At 36.1% G+C, this 8,084-nt stretch overlaps 2 non-coding genes across 2 annotated transcripts; both read left to right on the forward strand.

Annotated features, from left to right (window-relative positions):
• Window positions 1-428: 428 nt before the first annotated feature.
• On the forward strand, window positions 429-532 carry LOC130983581 (small nucleolar RNA R71). The gene has a single exon (XR_009087564.1). It is a non-coding gene; the product is annotated as a small nucleolar RNA R71 (small nucleolar RNA).
• Window positions 533-5,446: 4,914 nt separating this feature from the next.
• Window positions 5,447-5,550, forward strand: LOC130984144 (small nucleolar RNA R71). Its single transcript, XR_009088096.1, has one exon. It is a non-coding gene; the product is annotated as a small nucleolar RNA R71 (small nucleolar RNA).
• The last annotated feature ends 2,534 nt before the right edge of the window (window positions 5,551-8,084 follow it).

The following is an 8,084-nucleotide window of genomic DNA, read 5'->3' on the forward strand; positions in this document are numbered from 1 at the left end:
TCCATGAAGAATTGTAGGTGTTTCCATAGGGTTCTCCTAGGTAATTCACCTCTTTCATTGAAGGGTTCTCAGGATCATAGGCTTCTTCCTCAGATGAAGCATCCTTAGTACTGCTTGGTGCATTTTGCATTCCAGACAGACTTTGAGAAATCAAATTGACTTGTTGAGTCAATATTTTATTCTGAGCTAAAATGGCATTCAGAGCATCAATCTCAAGAACTCCTTTCTTCTGATTAGTCCCATTGTTCACAGGATTCCTTTCAGAAGTGTACATGAATTGGTTATTTGCAACCATTTCAATTAGCTCTTGAGCCTCTGCAGGCGTCTTCTTCAGATGAAGAGATCCTCCAGCAGAGCTATCCAAAGACATCTTGGATAGTTCAGAGAGACCATCATAGAAAATACCTATGATGCTCCATTCAGAAAGCATGTCAGATGGACATTTTCTGATCAATTGTTTGTATCTTTCCCAAGCTTCATAGAGGGATTCTCCATCCTTCTGTCTGAAGGTTTGGACTTCCACTCTAAGCTTACTCAATTTTTGAGGTGGAAAGAACTTTGCCAAGAAGGCATTGACTAGCTTTTCCCAAGAGTCCATGCTTTCTTTAGGTTGAGAATCCAACCATATTCTAGCTCTGTCTCTTACAGCAAAAGGGAATAGCATGAGTCTGTAGACTTCAGGGTCAACCCCATTAGTCTTGACAGTGTCACAGATTTGCAAGAATTCAGCTAAGAACTGATGAGGATCATCCAATGGGTTTCCATGGAACTTGCAATTCTGTTGCATTAGATAAACTAATTGAGGCTTAAGCTCAAAGTTGTTTGCTCTAATGGCAGAGATAGAGATGCTTCTCCCATAGAAGTCGGGAGTAGGTGCAGTAAAGTCACCCAGCACCTTCCTTGCATTGTTTGCATTGTTGTTGTTTTCGGCTGCCATGTGTTCTTCTTCTTTGAAGAATTCGGTCAGGTCCTCTAAAGAGAGTTGTGCTTTAGCTTCTCTTAGCTTTCGCTTCAAGGTCCTCTCAGGTTCAGGGTCAGCTTCAACAAGAATGCCTTTGTCTTTGCTCCTGCTCATAAGAAAGAGAAGGGAACAAGAAAATGTGGAATCCTCTATGTCACAGTATAGAGATTCCTTGAAGTGTCAGAGGAAAAGAAGGGTAGAAGACAGAAGTAGAAAATTCGAACTTATCAGAAAGAATGGAGTTCGAATTTTGCATTAAGGGATATTGTTAGTCCATAAATAGAAGGATGTGAGGAGAAGGGAAGAAATTTTCGAAAATTAAGTGAAAGATTTTGAAAATATTTTTGAAAAACATTACTTGATTTTCGAAAATGAAAGTAGGAAAGAAATAAAATGATTTTTGAAAAAGATTTTGAGAGTAGAAATCAAAAAGATTTGATTAAAAACTATTTTGAAAAAGATGAGGTTAAGAAGATATGATTGGTTTTAAAAAAATGTGATTGAGAAGATATGATTTGAAAACAATTTTAAAAAGATTTGATTTTAAAAACTAGTAACTTGGCTATCAAGAAAAGATATGATTCAAACATTAAACCTTTCTCAACAGAAAAGAATTTTGAGATCTTTATCTTGGCTAACAATGCATGCAAGACACCAAACTTAGCAGTTTGTATACTACTGACACTAATGAGAATGCATATGAGACACACAAAATACTTCAAGTCAATAGAATTCAAAGATTAGAGCACGGAAATCATCAAGAACATCTTGAAGATCACTAAGACACATGAATGAATACATGCAATTGACACCAAACTTAAGATGAGACTAGTGTCTCAACAAGAAACATAACATATTTTTGGTTTTTTATGATTTTTTTTTTTGTGTTTTTCGAAAATTAAGTGGAAAAAGATCTCAAAATTCTTAATGAGAATTCCAGGAATCAGTGCAATGTTAGTCTAAGACTCCGGTCCAGGAATTAGACATGGCTTCACAGCCAGCCAAGCTTTCAAAGAAAGCTTCGGTCCAAAACACTAGACATGGCCAAAGGCCAGCCAAGCCTTAGCAAATCACTGCTCCAAAAGCAAGATTGATGAAAATCAACAAGCTCTTGTGATGATAAGTTGAAACCTCGGTCCAATGAGATTAGACATGGCTTCTCAGCCAGCCAGACTTCAACAAATCATCATGAAACTCTAGAATTCATCTTCAAGAATTTCGAAAAAAAATACCTAATCTAAGCAACAAGATGAACCGTCAGTTGTCCAAACTTGACAATCTCAGGCCTTGTTACCAAAAGCTTGCTCAAAACTTGAACAATCCCCGGCAACGGCGCCAAAATCTTGGTGCGCGAAATTGTGAACAATACTTTTCACAACTCTCATAATCCCTGGTCATGAACTCCAAAAACTTGGTGGTTCAATTCCATGGCATTACACAACTTCGCACAACTAACCAGCAAGTGCACTGGGTCGTCCAAGTAATACCTTACGTGAGTAAGGGTCGATCCCACGGAGATTGTTAGTATGAAGCAAGCTATGGTCATCTTGTAAATCTTAGTCAGGCAGACTCAAATGGATATGATGATGAACGAAAATAATATAAAAGATAAAGATAGAGATACTTATGTAATTCATTGGTAGGAACTTCAGATAAGCGCATGAAGATGCCTTCCCTTCCGTCTCTCTGCTTTCCTAATGTCTTCATCCAATCCTTCCTACTCCTTTCCATGGCAAGCTCGTGTAGGGTTTCACCGTTGTCAATGGCTACCTCCCATCCTCTCAGTGAAAGCGATTGCATATGCCCTGTCACGGCACGCGGAATTCAGCTGTCGGTTCTCGGTCAGGCCGGAATAATATCCATTGATACTTTTGCGTCTGTCACTAACGCCCCGCCTGCTAGGAGTTTGAAGCACGTCACAGTCATTCAGTCATTGAATCCTACTCAGAATACCACAGACAAGGTTAGACCTTCCGGATTCTCTTGAATGCTGCCATCAGTTCTTGCCTATACCACGAAGACTCTGATCTCACGGAATGGTTGGCTCGTTTGTCAGGCGAGCACTCGGTTGTCAGGCGATCAACCATGCATCGTGCAATCAGGAATCCAAGAGATATTCACTACAGCCTTGATTGCTTGTAGAACAGAAGTGGTTGTCAGTCACCTTGTTCATAGGTGAGAATGATGATGAGTGTCACGGATCATCACATTCATCAAGTTGAAGAACAAGTGATATCTTGGACAAAGAACAAGTAGAATTGAATAGAAGAACAATAGTAATTGCATTAATACTCGAGGTACAGCAGAGCTCCACACCTTAATCTATGGTGTGTAGAAACTCCACCGTTGAAAATACATAAGAACAAAAGTGATCATTGGTTTCGGCCCCAGAGAGGGAACCAGAAGAACCAAGATGAAAATACAATAGTAAAAGGTCCTATTTATAGGAAACTAGTAGCCTAGGGTGTACAGAGATGAGTAAATGACATAAAAATCCACTTCCGGGCCCACTTGGTGTGTGCTTGGGCTGAGCAATGAAGCATTTTCGTGCAGAGACTCTTCTTGGAGTTAAACGCCAGCTTTTATGCCAGTTTGGGCGTTTAACTCCCATTTGGGTGCCAGTTCCAGCGTTTAACGCTGGGATTTCTGAGGGTGACTTTGAACGCCGGTTTGGGCCATCAAATCTTGGGCAAAGTATAGACTATCATATATTGCTGGAAAGCCCAGGATGTCTACTTTCCAACGCCGTTGAGAGCGCGCCAATTGGGCTTCTTTAGCTCCAGAAAATCCACTTCGAGTGCAAGAAGGTCAGAATCCAACTGCATCTGCAGTCCTTTTCAGTCTCTGAATCAGATTTTTGCTCAGGTCCCTCAATTTCAGCCAGAAAATACCTGAAATCACAGAAAAACACACAAACTCATAGTAAAGTCCAGAAAAGTGAATTTTAGCTAAAAACTAATAAAAATATACTAAAAACTAACTAGATCATACCAAAAACATACTAAAAACAGTGCCGAAAAGTGTATAAATTATCCGCTCATCAAGGGACTAGGTGAATATAGAGTCTAGGCTAGCTTGGGCGCCAGCTTAGGGACTTCTTGAACAGGTCAGGGCCTAGGATGTTGTATGTATATATATGTATATAGTTATTATTTAGCTATATCTAGGGGTGTTTTAACTAACAGTCTATGTTCTAATAAAGCTGGATCATGGAATGTTATCAACTGCTTGAGATGTATTTATGTGTGGTTGTTTATAACTGTTTTATCTATTATTATTTGTGAATTTCTTATGAATGATTCTGTTTATTAATCCGAATGTTTTCAAAAAAAAAGTATCTCGTAAATTAACTACGTTTTTAACAACGAGTCAGGCTCATATGATAAATAATAGATAATAATTAGGAAGACAAGTTGGTAGCGCTCAGTTTCTAGTATGATCATGACGTACAAGAAATTGGGTCGTTACACATTCAGCTTCATGATGGCTCCTAGATATTGAGCAACTTGCTCTCCAGTTACATCTTCATCCTCTTTAGAGGAAGAATAATCTTCAGAGCTCATGAATGGCAGAAGGAGATTTAATGGAATCTCTATGGTCTCTATATGAGCCTCAGATTCCTTTAGGTCCTCAATAGGGAACTCCTTCTTGTTTGAGAGACATCCCAGGAGGTCTTCCTCACTAGGATTTTCGTCCTTCTCCTCCCTTGTGCATTCGGCCATATTGATTACATCAATGGTCTTGCACTCTCCTCTTGGATTTTCTTCTGTATTGCTTGGGAGAGTACTGGGAGGAGTTTTAGTGACTTTCTTACTCGGCTGGCCCACTTGTGCCTCCAAATTTCTGATGGAGGACCTTGTTTCACTCATGAAACTTAAAGTGGCCTTAGACAGATCAGAGACTAAATTTGCTAAATTAGAGGGGCTCTGCTCAGAATTCTCTGTCTGTTGCTGAGAAGATGATGAAAAAGGCTTGGTATTGCTTAGCCTATTTCTTCCACCATTATTAAAGCCTTGTTAAGGATTTTGTTGATCTTTCCATGAGAAATTTGGATGATTTCTCCATGATGAATTATAGGTGTTTCCATAAGGTTCACCCATGGAATTTACCTCTGCTATTGCAGGGTTCTCAGGATCATAAGCTTCTTCAGAAGCTGCCTCTTTAGTACTGTTGGATGCTTCTTGCCATCCATTCAGACTTTGAGAAATCATGTTGACTTGCTGAGTCAACACTTTGTTCTGAGCCAATATGGCATTTAGAGCATCAATTTCAAGAACTCCATTCCTTTGAGGCGTCTCATTATTCACGGAATTCCTCTTAGAAGTGTACATGAATTGGTTATTTGCAACCATGTCAATTAGTTCTTAAGCTTCTACAGGCGTTTTCTTTAAGTGAATGGATCCACCTGCAGAATGGTCCAATGACATTTTGGAAAACTCAGATAGACCATAATAAAATATATCTAATATGGTCCATTCTGAAAACATGTTAGAAGGACATCTTTTGGTCATCTGTTTGTATCTTTCCCAAGCTTCATAGAGGGATTCACCATCTTTTTGTTTTAAGGTCTGAACATCCACTCTAAGCTTGCTCAGCTTTTGAGGAGGAAAGAACTTAGCCAAGAAGGCTGTGACCAGCTTATTCCAGGAGTCCAGGCTATCTTTAGGTTGTGAATCCAACCATGTTCTAGCTCTGTCTCTTACAGCAAAAGGGAAAAGCATGAGCCTGTAGAGTTCAGGATTTACTCCCTTCGTCTTTACAGTCTCACAGATCTGCAAGAACTCAGTTAAAAACTGATAGGGATCTTCTGATGAAAGTCCATGAAACTTGTAGTTTTGTTGCATTAGAGCAATTAGTTGAGGTTTCAGCTCAAAATTGTTTGCCCCAATGGTAGGGATTGAGATGCTTCTTCCATCAAAATTGGAAGTAGGTGTAGTATAATCACCAAGCATCCTCCTTGCATTATTGTTGTTAGGTTCGGCTGCCATGTCTTTTTCCTGTTCGAAAATTTCAGTAAGGTTGTCTTTGGATTGTTGTAATTTAGCTTCTCTTAATTTCCTCTTCAGAGTCCTTTCAGGTTCAGGGTCAGCTTCAACAAGAATGCCTTTTTCCTTGTTCCTGCTCATATAGGGAAGAAGAGAACAAGAAAAGAAAGAGGAATCCTCTATGTCACAATAAAGAGGTTCCTTATTGTTAGTAGAAGAAGAAAGGGAATAAAGAAAGGAGAATCCAAACAAAAGGGTAAGGATAGGGGTAGTGAATTGGAGATGAAGAGAGGTGAAGAGAAGTGTTAGTAAATAAATAAATAAATAGAAGAAGAGAAGAGAGGGAGAATTCGAAAATAATTTTGAAAAAGTAGTTAATGATTTTCAAAAATTAAAGATAAGATATAATTAAAATTAAAATTTAAAACAATTAAAAAGAATTTTTGAAAAAGAGATGAGATATTTTCAAATTTAAAGAGGGAAAAGTAGTTAGGTGGTTTTAAAAAAGATAAGAAACAAAAAAAAGTCAAATAGTTAGTTGAAAAAGATATTAAAATCAAATTTGAAAAGATAAGAAGATAAGAAGTTAGATAAGATATTTTGAAATCAAATTTTTGAAAAAGATAAAATTTTGAAAAAGATATGATAAAAAGATAAGATAAGAAGATATGATAAAAAGATAGGATTGAAAAAGATTTAATTTTTAAAATTAAAGTTAATTACTTAACTAACAAGAAACTAAAAGATATGGTTCTAAAATTTAAAGATTGAACCTTTCTTAACAAGAAAGTAACAAACTTCAAATTTTTGAATCAATCACATTAATTGTTAGTGTAATTTCGAAAATTTGAAATAAAATTAAGAAAAAGATTTTGAAAATAAATTTAAAAAATTTTGAAAATTATAAAAAAATGAAAAAGATTTGATTTTTGGAAAAGATTTTGAAAAGATAAGATTTTTAAATTTGAAAATTTGACTTGACTTGTAAGAAACAACTAATTTTAAAATTATTTTGACTAAGTCAACTCAAATTTTCGAAAATCATGAGAAAATTAAGGAAAAGATATTTTTTATTTTTTTGAATTTTTAATGATGAGAGAGAAAAACATAAAAATGACCCAAAACATGAAAATTTTGGATCAAAACACATGATGCATGCAAGAACACTATGAATGTCAAGATGAACACCAAGAACACTTTGAAGATCATGATGAACATCAAGAACATATTTTTGAAAAATTTTTTATGCAAAGAAAACATGCAAGACACCAAACTTAGAATTCTTTAATGCATGGACACTATGAATGCAAAAATGCATATGAAAAACAACATACAACACAAAACAAGAAAACATCAAGATCAAACAAGAAGACTTGTCAAGAACAACTTGAAGATCATGAAGAACACCATGAATGTATGAATTTTCGAAAAATGCAAGAAAAAATTTTAAAGCATGCCATTGACACCAAACTTAAAAATTGACTCAAGACTCAAACAAGAAAAACAATATTTTTGGTTTTTATGATTTTATGATTTTTTTGTATTTTTATTATTTTTTTTCAAAAATTATATTTTTGAAAAACGAAAATAAAGAAAAATTTTTGAAAGAATTTGGTTGCATTGGATTATTCCCTTGCTTTGCCCTAATTGTCTATACTTGCATGGGAATTTGATTGTTTGTTTTCACCAATTTTATATAGATACTATAGATTGATATATAGGTATAGATAGTATTTACATACTTGCATGCATACAGATAGTTGCATTTAATATGTTGATTACCCCTATAGATCATTTCCCCTGTTAGTTTAGCATGAGGATATGCTATCATTTACGTGTGAAAGAATTGATGAGTCTATATTTGATGGTATATTTTGATTCAATTTGGATAGATTCTAGCATATAAACTCACACTTAAGCACCAAAATAGCATACTTTTGTGTTTGATCCCTAATTTGATCTTAAATGTGAAAACATGCAATTTTGTGCTTTAAAAGAGCAAATTAATCCCACTTTTATGTCATTCGATGCCGTGATATGGTTTGTGAGTGATTTCAGGCCTTGAAGGCAAGAATGGATGGGCAAAAGTGGAAGAAGGCATGTACAAGGGAGATGGTGCACGGATTTGTGATCATCAA

This window comes from Arachis stenosperma, chromosome 5 (genome assembly GCF_014773155.1).
Source record: "Arachis stenosperma cultivar V10309 chromosome 5, arast.V10309.gnm1.PFL2, whole genome shotgun sequence".
Lineage (NCBI taxonomy): Eukaryota > Viridiplantae > Streptophyta > Magnoliopsida > Fabales > Fabaceae > Arachis > Arachis stenosperma.